This window comes from Hylobates moloch, unplaced genomic scaffold, assembly GCF_009828535.3.
Source record: "Hylobates moloch isolate HMO894 unplaced genomic scaffold, HMol_V3 SCAFFOLD_2, whole genome shotgun sequence".
In the NCBI taxonomy this organism is placed as follows: Eukaryota; Metazoa; Chordata; class Mammalia; order Primates; family Hylobatidae; genus Hylobates; species Hylobates moloch.
Window position 1 is genome coordinate 65,003,912 of NW_026652277.1, and position 17,183 is coordinate 65,021,094.

General features: G+C 40.6%; 1 long non-coding RNA gene across 1 annotated transcript in view; it reads left to right on the top strand.

The window, feature by feature from the left end:
* The window catches only part of LOC116467533 (uncharacterized), a 33,898-nt gene extending 17,860 nt beyond the window's left edge, over positions 1–16,038 (top strand). Inside the window, exons 2-3 of the long non-coding RNA XR_004247809.1 lie at positions 3,014–3,189; positions 14,868–16,038. This is a non-coding gene — a long non-coding RNA (uncharacterized LOC116467533). The remainder of the gene's footprint in view (positions 1–3,013; positions 3,190–14,867) is intronic.
* The last annotated feature ends 1,145 nt before the right edge of the window (positions 16,039–17,183 follow it).

Here is a 17,183-nt window from a genome sequence, read left to right on the forward strand (position 1 = left end):
CATTGAGAAGCACTCCAAATATGATAACTGTTAGTGCTATCAGAAGAGAAATTCAACATATCAGCAAAAACTCCCATCTACAATCTTAAAAACATTGTTAAGTGAAAGAAGCCAGACACAAAAGGCCACATGTTGTATAATCCCTTATATATGAATGTCAAGAGTAGGCAAATCTCTAGGGACAGAAAGTAGATTAGCAATTGCCTAAGGCTGAAGAGTTGGAGGGGAATGGGGAGTGACTGCTAGTGGTTATGGTGTTTCTTTTAGGAGTGATTAAAATGTTCTGGAAATAGATAATAGTGATGGTTGTACAAATTTGTGAATACACTAAAAACCACTGAATTGTACACTTTTAAAGAATGTGTTTTATGTATGTGAATTATATCTTTTAAAAAGTTATATTTAAAAAAGAACTATGTATGATGCAGCTAAAACCAGAGACTTTTTAAAGCTAATTTGTTTCCTGGAATCTCTCTACCTCTCCAAGCCTGGAAGAAGGATTAACTGTCATCTCACTGGAAGACTGTGTCTCTTTCTAGGTAAATCATTTGTTACATGATGACTGCACAGTAAATGTCAACCCATTGCAATTTTGGCATTTGTGGGGATCAGTAACATGCAGTTCTCTTGGCATTCTACGAGGGACTGCTAAACAGCCTGGATTTATGAGCATGAAGAGCCAGCTTACCATTCCTAAATCAGAGCTTCTCTGCATCTTGGTTCATCTGGGAGATGTTCCAGGTGATAAGTGAGATGTTTTCCTCCACTTAACGTGAAAAAACCGAGGCAGGGAACAGAAAAAAAGAGTCTATTGGATTAACTGTGACTCTTTTGATGTATCATAGCCATTGGTTCTAACTGAAGGTGTGTGTGTGTGTGTGTGTGTGTGTTTATGTGTTGGGGGGATGAGTAGGGTAGCTTTGCTAAAAGGGAAGAGGGAAGGAGATGTAGATGAGTCAGTGCCTATTGCAAAACTGGAGTGGATTAATTCTGGAATTTCATTGAGCGTATTCAATGCTTCCAAAGTATAATTTTAAAAATGTGTTTTCAGATTCACATCTCAGACAGAGTTGTCAGCGCTGCTTAGGAACAATTTCTTTTGGTGTGAGTAAGGTTACAAGATTTTGATAAAAATATTATTTCTTCATGTTTGGAATGTCTAAACAGATTTGTGGTTTTTCATTTTGCTTTAAAACATGATTAAATGTGCTTTAAAAAAAATCAAAGCCTTCTGTCTGGGTTTTGAATCTCTTCCAGATTTATAGCTGCTTAATATTATATATGTCATGCCGATTTTCTTTTGGTTCAATCATGTCAGTTGAGATTCTTTCAAAGAAAAAAAGCCTTATTAAAAAAGGAATTATTTGTCCACCACATTAAGACTTTAAGAAATTTATCAAGATATTGATCAAGAACATTTTATTTTTAAAATTCTTTGCTGGAGCTGCTAGGTGGAGTAGATACCTAGAAGGAGAAGCTGAGGGAGGTCTCAGGGCAGGCAGAGAATCAAAGTGAAAGTCAATTTGAGTAAGTTCTCTTTGGGCTAGCGTGCACACACTGGACTCTTTAATTACCTTTGTTTTTATGGAGAATGTACTCTCCAATGGGACTTAGTTGAGAATGAAGGTAGTACATGCTGTGCTCTGTACTAAGAATCTTTGAGAGACTAAGCAGGAGAAGAGAAAATGCTCCCATGTAGATGACCTGAATACTTAACAAGCAGTAAATAACAACAGCTACACATATTGTCCATTTACTATGTCCTTGCACTCAGCTGGGAATTTCATTATTTTCCATAAAGCCGAATGATATTAGTGTGATTGTGTCCATTTTAAAGATGAAGAAACTGATGGTCTAGGAGGTTAAATAACTGGGTCCAAGGTCAAGTAACGGTATGGTTTGTTTAAACTTTGAATCAGATCTGTTTGGTTCTTGCTTTTGACTACACCAAAAACATGACAGATGGTCTTGCAATTGGAAACTGGGTTAATATCCTATTTCTAAAATCTTCTACTGCTTAGTTTCCCTATTCTTAGAGGAGATCTTTTTTTGGAAGCCTAGTAAACTGCTCCTCCTAATGCCTTTCACTCATGAGTGATGCAGCTGCCCAAATCAGAAACTTGAAAGTTATTCCAATGCTCCCGTTTTCTCAGCCAGCACATGGATAAATCAAGTTCTGGAGATTCCACTCCTTCTATTTCCCTGCAATCCACCTTCTCTAGCTCTGCATCCATGACTGCAGTTCAGAGTGTGCCATTTTGCAGTGCTACTTATAGCAGCCTCCTAATTGGCAACTCTGCCTCCAGTTTTGCCCCCTCCAGTTCACTTCCCAAGAATGCTTTCATTCCCAGCAGTGATTTTTCAAAAAAAAAAAAAAAAAAAAGTGTAAGCAATCTTGTTCATTCACTATTAAAAAATGTTCACCCTCTTTTCATTACTTCAGGATGAAGTTCAAGTTTCCTAATATTCCTTATAATGACTTCACTGATTTGGTTTTATCCTTCCAGCCTCATTTATTATATAACACTCTCTGGATCAGGATTAGATTTGGTTACAAGTGACAGAAAAACGAAAATAACAGTGGTATAAACTATTAGAAAACTGATTCTTTTTCTTTACATATGGGTGATATCATTCAGTTGTCTAGAATCCAAGTTCTTTCTAGATTATTTTTCCACTTCCTTCGCCATGTAGCTTCTATGTCATTGGCTGGGGTGGCTGCTGGAGATTGAGCTCTCAGATCCCCATGTTAACCCATGGAACAAAGGGAGGACCAAAGAAAGTCATGCCCTTCCCTTTTTGATGGCGTCCAAGAAGTTCAACTTAGGAACTCCCATTTCGTTTCCATGTAACTTGGTCACATGGACACATCTGTTGCAAAAGAGATTGGGAAATGTAGTTATTGTTTTTGTCAACCATTTGTCCAAAAACAAAATGGGGATCCTATTCTCAAGGAAACAGTGGATAAAACAAACTGAGGACAACTAATAGTCTCTGATACTTCCACTCTCAGCTGTTTGCAGTGGCCTGTGCTGAAGTGACTCTTTCTGCCCTTGCTGTGCATCTCACTCCAGGACCTCCTGAAGAGCGCTGATCCTGCACTATACATGTGGTTCTTCTCCTGTGCCTCCACACTTGTCAGAGAATTTCTTGAGGACATGGATGACTGTCTGGCAGCAACAGCTCCAGGTTTTTATTTTTGTTTCTTTAAATAGAGCATTCTGTTTAGCTTAAATGTGGAAACATAACCATAGATGTCTGAGAATGTGAACACAGGTTATAATTCTGCACAAGAGACATGCATTGCAAGAGTCCCCCAGCTGCTGAGTCAGAGGTCTGTTTGAGGAGGCGATAGTTGAGTTGAGGTCAGAATTAGGAGAAGGAGCAAGCCACATAACAATCTGGAGGAAGAGCCTTCTTGATAGAGAATTCATTAGGACAAAGGCCTTGAGGCAGGAAGAGCCTTTGCATTTTCAGGGCAGAAGGAAGCACTGTGGCTAGAGGCTGCAAGTGAGAGAGAGAGTGGAAGTGTGGTAGAGATGGTGGGGACAGACAGTGCATAAAGGCAGCACAGGGTGGAAGTTACAAGTACCAGCTCTGGGACAGAGCAGTTGGATGACTCATGGTTCTACCACTTGCTAGCTGGAGATCTGAGTAAGTCACTTAGTCTCCCTGTGCCTTAGTTTTCCCATCTGTAAAATGGTTATAGACTAGTATCTTCATAGACTGGTTGTTAGATTTCAATGAGTTAACACATACAAAGCCCTTAGAACAGCACCTGGGACGTGGTGGACACTCAATAGATCCTTGGCGCCTACATTCTTGCTCCTGCTGCTGTGCGTCTAGATTCTTGCTATGCCTGTCTTTCCAATATTGTATACCCAAACCTGGGCTCCTATTACCTTCCTGCTCTCTGCATTTAATTAGTTGCTTTCTCAGTGAGGGTTGGGTTTGACTGCATGCAACAGAAAAGTCAGAATGTATCAGGTTAAACATATAAAACCAATTTTTTCTTTCAAGTAGAAATCCTGAGGCAGGCAGGCCACTCAGGGCTGAAATGGTGCCCTGTGCACCTTAGAGACCCCTAGTCCCTCCATCTTACTTTTTAAAGAATCATCTTCGACTTTTGGCTTAAGATAATTGCTGAAGTTTCAGCCATTGTGTCCACATCTCAGAATGATAAAAACAGAAGGATGGAAGAACAAAAAGGCATACCCATTTTAAAAACTTTTACTGAAGCCCCATCCTACCATCTTTCACCATCACATTGGACAGAATTATTTATTTACATGACCAAACCTAGCTATAAGAAAGGCTGGCAAGTGTAGTTTTCTTTTCCAGCCTAACACATTGCAGTTAAGTTACTAAGAAAAAAGAGGAGGCCGGGTGCAATGGCTCACACCTGTAATCCCAGCACTGTGAGAAGCCACTGTGGATTACCTGAGGTCAGGAGTTCGAGACCAGGCTGGACAACATGGTGAAACCCTGCCTCTACTAAAATACAAAAATTTGCCAGGCATGGTGGCGAGCACCTGTAATCTCATCTACTTGGGAGGCTGAGGCAGGAGAATGGCTTGAACCTAGAAGGCAGAGGTTGCAGTGAGCTGAGATCCTGCCACTGCACTCCAGCCTGGATGACAGAGGGAGATTCTGTCTCAAAAAAAAAAAAAAAAAAAAAAAAAAGAAAAAAAGAAAGAAGAGGAAAATGTTTGTTGGAAGAGGCCCATCTCCTTTCTTGTTGCCTAAATTCTAGACCAGACTCTCATTTTTTGTCACCTCGGCCACTTCCAATGAGCTTTCTGCCTATTTTCATCTTCAACACATTTTACACATAATGTGCTGTGGTTTGAATATGTGTGCCCCTGAAAAATTTATACACTGAAACCTAATCCCCAATGAGATAGTGTTATGAGGTGGGGATTTTGGGGAAATGATTAAGTCATGAGGTTAGAGCCCTCATGAATGGGATTATTGCCTTATAAAAAGAAAACTGAGGGAGCTCGTTTGCCCCTTCTGCCACGTGAGGACACATAGAAGGCATTATCTATAAGGAACAGGCCCAGACCAGACACTACATCTGCTAGCACCTCGATCTTGGACTTCTCAGCCTCCAGAACTTGGAGCAATAAGTTTATGTTATTTGTAAGCCACTCAGTATAAGGTATTTTGTTATAGCAGCCAAATGGACTAAGACAAGGAGCCTTCAATGTCTCCCATTTGTATCAAGCAGAGCTCATAAACTGCTGTCCTGCAAGCTGAATCAACCCAAAGTCATAGTTTGATACTTTCATGGCATTTTGAAAAAAAAAAAAAAAGAATCAAATTACTTATCAAAATTCAACAAACCAAAAGTTGCTCTAAAAGCTTGCATGCTTGCGTTTGTTTCGTTCAAAGCAGAGGTTCTGGATTCACATTTCTGAATGGCAATAATTAGCTGCGGCTGAATAATCAGTCACTCCTTGGATAGGGCTTGAAATTTCTAGTTTGCCCAAATCCCCACTCTTCCTCTTACCTCACACCAAGCCCACTCCCCTAATTTACATTTTCCACCTGTCCCCTCAAGGCATTGACTTTATAAGTCTTGACTTTATAAAATAGAAAACTCCTATTATCTGTTTAAGTCCCTTCCTTGATCTGGTCTTCACTTACTTCTCCAGCAAAACTCCCCACGATTCCCTTCATGTTCTCTGGGATCCAACACACTCCCCACACAGCACCTCTCAACTGTAAGTTCCATGAGGCTCATGTCTGTTTTTTTATCAATATATTCCCAGGACCTGTAATGATGTCTCACTCATAACAAATGCTCAATAATTAATTGTTAAATGAATCTGTGAACAAATACCTGTCTTTTATTACCTCCCTGCCTTTGTTCATGTTGTTCTCACTCCCTAAAATGATGGGGTGTTTTGTTTTGTTTTGTTTTTAAGATACAGGGTTTTGCTCTATCACCCCAGGCTGGAGTGCAGTGGCCCTCCATACTAACCCTCCCAAGTTGCCGGGACTACAGGCATGTGCCACCATACCTGCTATTTAAAAAATTTTTTTTGTAGAGACAGCGGTCTTGCTTTGTTGCCCAGTCTCGTCTTAAGCTCCTGGCCTCAAGCAATCCTCCCACCTTGTCTTCCCACAGCACTGGAATTATAGGCATGAGGACCAAACCTGGCCTGAAATGACCCTCTTAACAATCACATGGCAGGTACAAACCACCCAGAGTCAAACAACCCTCCTCAGTCAAGCCTGCCCTCACCCACTTGCTAGAAGTAACTTTCTCCTTCTGTGAACTCTTACAAAATCTTAGTGCTTTTAGCAATCATGGACGTTCCAAGCCACATCCCTGATGGCCTACGTCTTTCACACTTTAGAAGAGAACTAGGTTAGGGAAGACTCAACAGGTCTGGGAAGTAAAATCCCACCTTACTCTGGTGGCCATGTTTGGAGGGAAGTGAGAGAAAAAGAAGACAGGGAGCTACTGAGGCAGTCCGAGCAAGAGATGATGGTACTTTTGGCCTGGGGGTTGGCAGGGAGGATGAAAAGAACTCCCTGGATCTGAGAGATTATTGGCACATGAGGTCATTGGGACTTGATGATGTAATGGATGAGGTGGTAAAGGTGAAGGAAAGGGAGATTTCAAAGGAACTCTTTGATTGCCGGTTTATGCAAGAGATGAACTATCATCCCCTGAATGATAAAACACTTAAGGAGAGCCAGGCTTAAAAGTTAAAGTTTGTTCGAGTTTACTTTGAAGGTCTTTGAGAAATGCAAGTTGAGATGTCAAGTAAAAGATTAGATGTATAGGTTTAGAACTCAGAATAACATTCTGCGCTGAGGACATAAATCTGAAAGCTACCAGAATTATCAGATGTCGAAGCCCTGGATATTGATAACCCTGGTAATAATAATTCCTGAATGTTGAGGGAGAAAGTATTAGAATAGATGAAGAGAAGGGGCTATGACCAAGTCTTGGGAATCTAACATTTCATAGTCAGGAGGTTGAAATTGAGCCTGCAAAGGAGATAGAAAGGGAAGGTGCAAAGCCCAAGGAGAAACCAGATAAGGATGGTGTATTAGCCCGTTCTCATGCTGCTGATAAAGGCATTCCCCAAGACTGGACAATTTACAAAAGAAAGGTTTATTGGACTTACAGTTCCACGTGGTTGGGGAGACGACACTATCATGGCAGAAGGTGTCTCACATGGCAGCAGACAAGAGAAGAGAGTTTGTGCAGAAAAACTCCCATTTTTCTCATGAGACTCATTCACTATCATGAGAACAGCCCAGGAAAGACCCGCCCCCATGATTCAATCACCTCCCACCAAGTTCCTCCCATGACAGGTTGGAATTGTGGGAGTTACAAATCAAGATGAGATTTGGGTGGGGCCACAGCCAAACCATATCCGATGGCACTGGACAGCCAAAGAAGAGAGTGTTTCAAGATGCGAGGAATGGTGTATTGCTGAGAGGTTAGTAAAGATGAGAACTGAACAATATCTGAGATGTGGCATTATGTATGGCTTGAGAGCCTCTGAATGAGCCATTTCTGAAGGCTGCTAGGCCAGGCAGGAGGAAGCCTGCTGTGCATAGGGAGGAGAGGAAAGGCGACTGTGCCCATGGCTGTAGTACACCATAGCTGTGGTCAATGCTGGATTAAGGGAGGCAGATGTTAAGTGTCATTCCTGTGATGTGGCTAAAAAATATTTATTGGATTTAGCAGCCTGGAGGTCATGATGTACTTAGGGAGAGGCACCCGTTTGCGAGGAGTGCTAGGGTTAGAACCCAGGTGAGAGAGTTGGGGATTGGAAGAGAAGGAAGTAGAAACTGTGCCAATGATGTGGTGTTGTAATGAACACTGGCTGCACTCTCTTCTGCTTCTCTGCCTCCATCTGCACAAGTGCTTAGTGGGAGCCCCAGTCACCCCCCTCCTTCCTCAGCAAACTGCCTCACATACGATGTCAAAGAAAAGAAACTATGGTGTGTGAAGAAATGCTTCAGCTTTTTTGTGTATCTCAAAGCTAGTGAGTGCCTTGGAATTTTTTAAGAGAGACCATACCCCGCCACCGCCCCCTGCACCACCTCACTCTGTGCTGGGTTTCTGCGTGTGTGCATGTGCGTGTGTGTGTGCATGCACACATGTGCATATGCGTGTGTGTGTGGATGCACACACGTGCATATGTGTATTTAAATGGTTTTAATATCAAAACTGAGGTCTCCAGCTGGTTTAAAGTATATGAAAGAAACTCTCCTCTGCAGTCCAGGGACATCCCTGTGTGGTTTCTGAGAAGGATGAGGAGTTCAAGAAGTGAAGGCTCTGTCATACATAAAGAGAAAACAATTTCACTGTGCAATCCAGGAGAGACAAAGCAGTGTAGCATGTGGCTTCAGGATTCTGGCCAGCAGAGGTGAGTTAGAGAGACAGCTCTTAACTTTCACATTTATGTGTAACGTTAGAGGACAAGGTATTCAGTTAGTGGTGAAAATGCAACAAAAGTAAATGTTGACAACTGCATTTTTTCCCATCAAAGTCAATTTAACCTAATTTCCACTGACTAAGTGCCTCATCCTGCTTTCAAAATTCCACTGAATTTTAGGCAACTAGATCTTTATCGCAAAAGTTGAAAAAATAGAAATAGTTTATTGGTCACCTGGGCTTCAGACAGGCCTTGAAATTTCATTCCGTCTTTCCTCTATAACCAGGAATTGTCCAATAGCAATATAATGCAATCCACAAATTAATTTTAAATTTTCTAGTAGCCATGTTAAAAAATGAAAAAGAAACAAGTAAGATTACTTTAAGAACATATTTTATTTAACCCAACATATCCAAAATACTACCATGTCAATGGGCAATTAATATAAAGGTTTATTAATGGGATATTTTACATTCTTCAGTTCATCCTATGTCTTTGAAACCTGGTATATATTTTACACATACGGCACATCCTAATTCAGATTAGGCACATTTCAAGTGCCCAATAGCAGCACGTTGCTAGTGGCTATCAATCATACTGAACATCACAACTCGCAACAATCATAAAAAAATCAGGTACAAAAAGAATCTCATCTAACTGGAAAATAGGGAACTCACATTTATTGAACATCTATTAGGTGACAGCCACTGGGCTCTCATGTCATTTACTCCTCACCGCAATTCTGCCACATAGATACTATTATCTACCTTTTTTTCTTTTTTCTCTTTGAGACAGGGTCTCACTCTGTTATCCAGGATAGGGTGCAGTGGCATGATCACAGCTCACTGCAGCCTCAACCTCCCAGGCTTAAGTGATCCTCTCATCTCAGCCTCCCAAGCAGCTGGGACCACAGGCATGCATGACCACTCCTGGCTAATTTTTAAATTTTTTGTAGAGCTGGGGCTTTCTTATGTTGCTCAGGCTGGTCTTGAACTGCTGGACTGAAGTGATCCTTCCATCTCGGCCTCCCAAAGTGCTGGGATTACACGTGTGAGCCACTGCACTTGGTCTCTATCTTTCTTATTGAGAGAGAAACTGAGGCTCAGAATGTTTAAATAAATTGTGCTTCACTAAGAAGTGGCAGAAACAGCATTTAAACTCAAGGCTATGCTTTTCTTAACACATGCTGTTGCTTCCCTTGGCAGTACAATCAGTTAAACCTCCCTGAGTCCTTAATGCATCTCATGATGTTCAGTCAAGACGTGCTCACGGTAAGAAGAGCAGCTGTAAGACCACAAAATAGTAAAAGCTCCAAAGAGCAACAAGAAAGAAAAAGAGCCACCCCATCAAACCCCAATTCTTATTAAATAATAGATGTGATAACCAATCTGAAAGCAAATTTCGGTGATTGCCTTCCTTGTGTAAATGCGCTTTATGGAGGAAAAAAGAAAGCATGCAACCTTAGGGGCCTGACCGACTTCTCTGCACTCCCTCCTCTGGCCTTCTCATTCTCATCTTGCAAGGAGCCTTCTGTTTCCTGACACCTTCTTTCTGGCTTCACGTTTGTGCACCTCTTCTTCCCTCTGGTGGGAAGATTCTCCCTTCTCCTCTCTGAGTGATTACCTCCTGCTCATCCTTCAAAGCCTGGCTGAAACATCACTTCCTACCAGAAGTCCTCCCTGACACCCTAGGCAGAGTCCACCATTTTTTCCTTTGTGCTTTAATTGTTCATCTTTCTATCAGAGCAATTATTACACATTTGTGCTGAGGTCTGTTTTCCCACAGGGTGTGAGCTCCCAGAGGCAGGGAGAATGCCTTATTCAATCCCTGTGGAGTAAGTGTCTGACTCTGCTATTAGCTAAGGTCTCCTGGCCCTTAAGCCCTATAGAAGATTGGTTCAGATCCTAATTACATTGGTTAGGGAAACCTAAAGCACTTCGCAAGGGGTCTCCAAATTCTCGGGGAAGTTCTTACGGTTTATGGTCTTATGGTTAATTCTATTCTCATGTCCTAACTTTGTCAGACTTTGTTCTCTGTGTCTTAGAACTACTTCTTTCCATTCAGCTCTGACGTTGGGCCCCCACGTAACTTCTCTTTGACTCTCCCTTCATCCCAACACCAACCATACAAAAAAGCCATTTTACCAAAGACCAGGGGATCCCAGGAAGGGTGATACACCACAAAGCAAATAGCTTAAAATCTGGTACTAGATTTTTCTGCAACCCTGTTGCCCTAATATTACATTCCTACTTCTTGAAAAGTTTCCAGCCTCTTTCTCTCCAATTCTTTTTCTGCCAGCCTCGTTGCTTGCCCCCTCCCTCCTTCCTCCTCCCCACTCCTTTTTTTTCAGGAGCCGATACCCAATATTCCTCTCATTTTCACATGTAAAATGGTACATCTTTTCCTTCCTGCTAGGGCTCCTCCAGATACTGGCATCATGGATCTCCAGCCCAAACACTTAGCAAAGTATTTTCCCAAGCACAGTTTCCCTCTTGAGAACGATCTCAGCCAGCAGTTAAGATAATAATAATATCTCCTTCTGTCCAGAGCAGGGTCAGCAAACTTTCTCTGTAAAGGGTGAGATAGCAGATAATTTTGGCTTTCTAAGCCATAAGATCTCTGCCACAATGACTCAACTCTAAGTGTGGCCTTAGACCAGTTACTTTACTTCTCACAATCAAATTTTCTTACCTATAAAACGGAGTTAATGCACATTTCACAAAGGAGTTGTGTCTGTTCAGTGGGACAACATCTAAGACAGTCAGTGCAATGCCCGACACACACAAAAATATTGTTTTGCTTTCTTCTATTTTTCCACTTCACAGAGCAACTGATTGTAAAAAATATTGCATTAATCTGGGTTTAACTGTTTTAGTAATTCCTGAACAATAGCAATTGCAATTTAGATGATATTAAAGCAGGCAGACTATCACACATAAAGGATTTAGAGATTCAAGCACATTGCTAAATTTGCCAGTTGTTCTTTTGTTTATAAATAACATAAAACCAGGGCAAGCTGACTTTTGAAAAAAGAACATTTATTGGTTCACATAACTAAAAATTCCTGGGTTAGGTTTTTGTACTTGGTGCGTCCAGGCACTCAACCCATGTCATTGGGAATCTGTGTTCTCTTCATCCTCCTCCTGGCAGGACCTCCTTTGAATGGTTTCCTTCTCAGGCAGATTATCCTCATGCAGTAGAAAATGCCCATGAGCAGCTACAGACTTAGGGTTTAGCATAGGGATCCACAAACTGTAACCCTCAGGCCAAATCCCACCCAAAGCCTGTTTGTGTACAGCCTGTTAGCTAAGGAAAATATTTACATTTTTAAAGGGTTATAAAAAATGCAAAGAAGACTATGTGACAGAGACAGAGATGTATGGATACCAAGCTGAAAACGATTTTATCTGGCCCTTACCAGAAAATGTTTACTGACATCGCAGCTCCAGTGCACAAAGAGCTCTTCTTGTCCATTTTTTTTTCTGGTAGAAGATCCAAGATTGCTTTCCTGGGAGCTTCTTATTGTTTCTCTGTGCTGCCTTCTAGAATTTTTCTCATTTCTATATGTCTCAGGCATCAGACAGAACTGGTTTAATGGCTTTACTCATTCTCTCTCCAGCTGCCCTTGAATTTTTAATCTTAATTACTATATTGTTTATTCTCAAAGTTCTATTTAGTACAATATGCTTAGTGTTTTCTATGGCTTCTTTGTCTTTCATTATTTCTTTCTTATCTTAATCACTTTAAACGTTCTTATTTTATAGTCCCTAGCCAAAGCTGATTTTGGGGAGGGTTTATGTCTTCTATTGATAGGCCTGCTGGCATTGGCTCCTGTGTTTGGGGTTTTAAAAAATCTTGGATTGTGAATTCATCTTAACATGGCATTTAAACCATGGGAATCCTGGATCTCCAAGTTTGAGAGCATCTCTCTGGTGCTGCTTTTGCCAGGAATTTTAGGAATGTCTAAAAACTGTTTCTACGCTAACTTAACACACAGAGGTCTCCAGCGCCATAGAGGGAGTACAACTTTGAACCCCAAAGCTGGTGAGGGCAGGCCTGGAGTTTCAAAAATTTTCCCCCGCTCAGAGCTCACTCCAAGGAATGCAAGCTTCTCTGTCATTTCCTTTGGTCTTTTAGGGGAAGGTGGCCTTTCGCCGCTTTTCCCCTTTCACTAAGGGTAGCAACTTTACGTGGGATATCAATTTTTCCTTCTGTCCCAGACTAACCATCGAATCCCAAACTCCTTGGTTTGTGAGATCATCAAATACCCCCACGTGGCCCCAACTTCAGTTTGCAGGTTATTCTCTGGTTTTGGTTGCCATTTCATTTTTGGCCCCTGGGATTTTCTTTTCTTTCTTGTGAGCTCAGTTGGGACATTTAAAGGGATGCTGTGTCTAGTTTATACTGCTTTTCCAGGTGTTTCATAGCAGGAGGGTTTCATGTAATGCAATCCACCACATTGCCCCAAATGGAAATTCCATTAGGCCTGTGAGACCCCATGTAAGATTATGCCAGCACCATGTGCCACCCACAGAGAGCTTCCTCTACCACTTTTATCACCTAGAGTAGCAAGCACCTTAAGAGGTGCTCACAGGATGTGTGTTGGAGATGACCATTTGGGTGAGTTTCCAGGAAAGCACAGCAAAGCCTGCTGATAATGTGTTTTATGTTAAGGTACCCAGTACAATCATATGCACATGGTGTAATGCACATGGTGTAATGCACATGCGGCAGCAGCATTGTGTAGGGCTTAAGAGTACGTGCTCCAGAATCAGACTATCTAGATTTAAATTTGGTTTCTTCTGCTTCCTAGTTGGGCATCCTTGGGCTAGCCACTTAACTCTTCTTTTCCCAGTGTGTGAAATCGGGGTGATGATGGAACCTATCTCAGGGAGTCACAGAAAAGGGTAGATGAGGTAATGTCTGCAAAGGGCCGAGCCTGCTGTGTGCTCTGGTAAAACTTAGCCTTCGTTTGTTTCAGGGAAAGGACCTGGGCTGGAGAATAGACCCATGCACGAGGTCGGGGAGGGGGCACAAAAGCCCATCAGGATAAACCTGCCCCTTTCCAGAAGTGAAAAAGGGAAGGAGGATGAGGAAAAGGCTGAGGTAACTGAAGAGAATACTGACCCAGTCCTCAGGAGGAAAAACAAAAATTAAGATTCCAAGAAAGGTTCTTTGGGCTGGGCACAATGGCTCACACCGAGGGAGGATCGCTTAAGCCCAGGAGTTCAAGACCAGCCCTGGCAACACAGAGAGACTCTGTCGCTACAAAATTAAAAAAAGAGCCGGACATTGTGGCGTGCATTTGTAAGCCCAGCTACTCAGGAGGCTGAGGTGGGGGGATCACTTGAACCTGGTAGGCTGAGGCTGCAGTGAGCCGTGATTGCGACACTGCACTCCAGCCTGGATGACAAGCCAGGCCCTGTCAAAAAAATAAATAAAATATAAAAAGGAAGGAAGGAAGGACGGAAAGAAGGAAGGAAAGAAAGGCTTTTTGAATTATAGAATTTGATTAGGATGACTTAAAGTTTGTGTGTGTTGGTCTAAAAATGAAACCCCACCGAATGGCATTACCGGCTTCCATAAGCACAGAAACGTCACTGTTTATTATGGAGGCTGTGAGAAGAATGTGCAAAGCATATTGGCCTTCAATGGAGGTGAAGGTGGGACTAGGAGAGAGTTAGGGGTCCTTTAACGTTTACCACCTTGGATCTCCATGCTCCCTTTATGCTTCCATTATCTGCCTCTTAACCTAATTCCTAAGTGGTCAGTATTGAAGTGCCATGCAATTGCCTTAGAAACTTCTGATGCCAGAAAATTCACTCTCAAAAGGAGAATAAATGATTAATAGAAGTTCCTAAACATTTTCAAGGGAAACTTGAGCTGATACAAAATGCAAAAAGGTCTGCAGAATTTTAACACATTTCTGATACAGGTTAGAATTAGAATTCTTGAAAAGATTTGTTTAAAGTATTTTTAAAACTTTCGGCTACAGAAACAGTTATTTGTGCAAACACTATTTCTAAATGGATTGTGTGGCCCCACCAAGCCGGAGTGTGCAGACTAGGAAATGGTCCTTGGGCTGCTTCCTCCTGAGAACTGGTTTGAACACTGGGAAATGTGTTTCTCCCTCAGCAAGTGCTTATTCAGCAGCTTGAGTGGCAGAGAAAGGTGATCATGGCCAGATATCAGCAACACTCCATTTAGTTTTTTAAATGGTTGACAACATTTCTAGAAGCAGCCATCTATGAGCTTTGAGTAAGGATTTTGTGGGACTCAGTTAAATTCAGAGAAAAACTTGCTACAAAGTTAATCAGACATTTTCACTGTTAAAAACATTTTTTTTTTCTGCCGCATGTTTTTGGATACAAATAGAAAACAGTTCACACAAATTATTGTGATCTGTATCGTTCCTGTACAAACACACTGAATCTTTTAGTTTTTATTTTTTCTCTTCAGGATGCCAGTGTCTCTACATCGTGACAACTTTGAATGTGATCATTGTTTCACCTACTAAGTCCGGCAGAACTAGAAATTATGGCTGAAGTTCCAGAAAATTCCAGAAAGTACATTTGGCCTTATAATAGATAATTACTAACTGCAAGAGCTGTGCATTTACTAAATGATATGCTCTGCCAAGGAGCGAGTTCCCCATCACAGAGAGCAGCAGAAGCCATCGTCAGTAATGCTGCACGTGGATTTCTGAGTTGAGTATGGGGTTAAAACACAAGACGCTAGGTTTAGTTCAATCTTAAAATTCTATGATTTTATCTTTTAAAAATAATGTTTGCATAGTATTTTTAAGTTTTTAATGAACCTGACATACATGATCTCATTGATTCTTTTTTAAAAAATGGAGATCACTTTTTCTTGGCTTAAACAAATGAAAATAAATATAAACAATATAGACTTCTGAAGAAGGATGGCAGAATAAAGGCAAAATAAAGACTCTCCTCCTCCAACATCTAAAATATGAATAAAAATAATAAAAATCAGCAAAAAAACCCCCACAAAAAACAGCAACAGCAAGAACACAAAGAAATGGGAGCAACCTAATGTCATAGACTTCAAAAAGGGGAGGACAAAGGAAGGAAGGAGAGATTTTAGAAAAGTAGTTTCTAACTCTGTGCTCCCTTTGGAAGCCTTGGACTACCAAAATATTGAAAAATTGAATCAAAAGCTATAAATCTGAAAAGAAACAAATTAGCAGGGCATATTGTTTTCCCTGAAATCTTTAGGTTATAGAACAGGTTAATAAGAATATGAATTCAGCATAGTGGGTCCCAAAGAGGAAATGATGAAACAAGAGAATGATCTGGAAAAGTGATTTTCTACTGTCCTATAGAAACAAATTAAAGACCAAAACAATATTATTATTTTTTAAATGATACTTTGGTTCTAGGGTACCTGTGCACAATGTACCGGTTTGATACATAGGTATACATGTGCCACATTGGTTTGCTGCACCCATCAACTCGTCATTTACATTAGGTATTTCTCCTAATGTTATCCCTCCCCCCGTCACCCAACCCCATGACCGGCCCGGGTGTGTGATGTTCCCTGCCCTGTGTCCAAGTGTTTTCATTCAAAACAACATTATTATAGAACTGATAAATAGATTAAAATCGTCAAAAAAAAAAAAAACTAAATAGGCACAGCTCAAAATAAGCTTACAGACAGAAAAAATCCTTAAGATAAAGATAGCAATTGCATGTGAAAAGCACAAAGCAATTTCAGCCTAGTTGTTAAGCCTGGTTGTAGAGAATCTGCAAATAGGACAGACAAAATATTCAAAGCTATAAGACAAAAAAATTGCTCTGATAAACGCAGAAACGAATCTGCAGATTGAAAGAGCACACCATGACCCAAGAAAAACAAATTCTAAATGATCAGCACTGAGACATATCCTCATTAACTTATCAAACTTCAAGGACTTTTTAAAAAAGTATTTTGGCATAGGACATAAAAAGTAAAGGAAGCCAGTTAGGGTTGCCTTTGACGCTAATAATCAATATTGCCTGCCAAGATATAATAAAGCACTATCTAGGGTTTCCAAGGGAAAGTGTGACTCAAGAATATTTCACCCATCCAGAATGAGTTTCAGTATAAAAGTCACAGATAAATATTCTGACCCACAACAGAACTCAGGGAACACACACTCATGAGTCCTTCTTGAGAGGAATTATTCAGTGATGAAACAGTCAATTTAGAGATGAATAGAAATAAAATATTTGGAAATATATAGTCTGGGATAAAAAAGACTTCTTAGGAACACATAATTCATTTGAACATGGAACTCATGGTATTAAACAATTATGGGATTGATGTTTCCACAACAGAATGTGAATATTATAAGCAATGATATTGTAAAAATAATATTAGAGCCAAAATTGGGAAGTGAGGGGTAGGGAGATGGGAGGAAGTACAAGTCTAAAGATTTACTCATCTTTCCGACCCTGTGAGTCATTCAATATTGTCTAAAACTGAAACATGTTGCTAAAAAAAAATGACTCCAACATTTTAACGTTTTTCATAGTATCTTTTATTAACCTTATTTCCCCAAGAGGGAATTTTGAGCAAATAGTGTCTCCTGTGGTAAAGAATATTTAATGAAAGGGCAACAATTTTTCAGTTTTATGTTAGTTTTACTTTTCTAATGTTCAATTCAAGTAATATTAAATCCATTAGTTTTTTTGAAGAATGTGTATAATATGCTCATATTTATGTAAAAATATTTTTGCCTATCTATGTCTGTTTCTCTTTCAATCTCTCTTT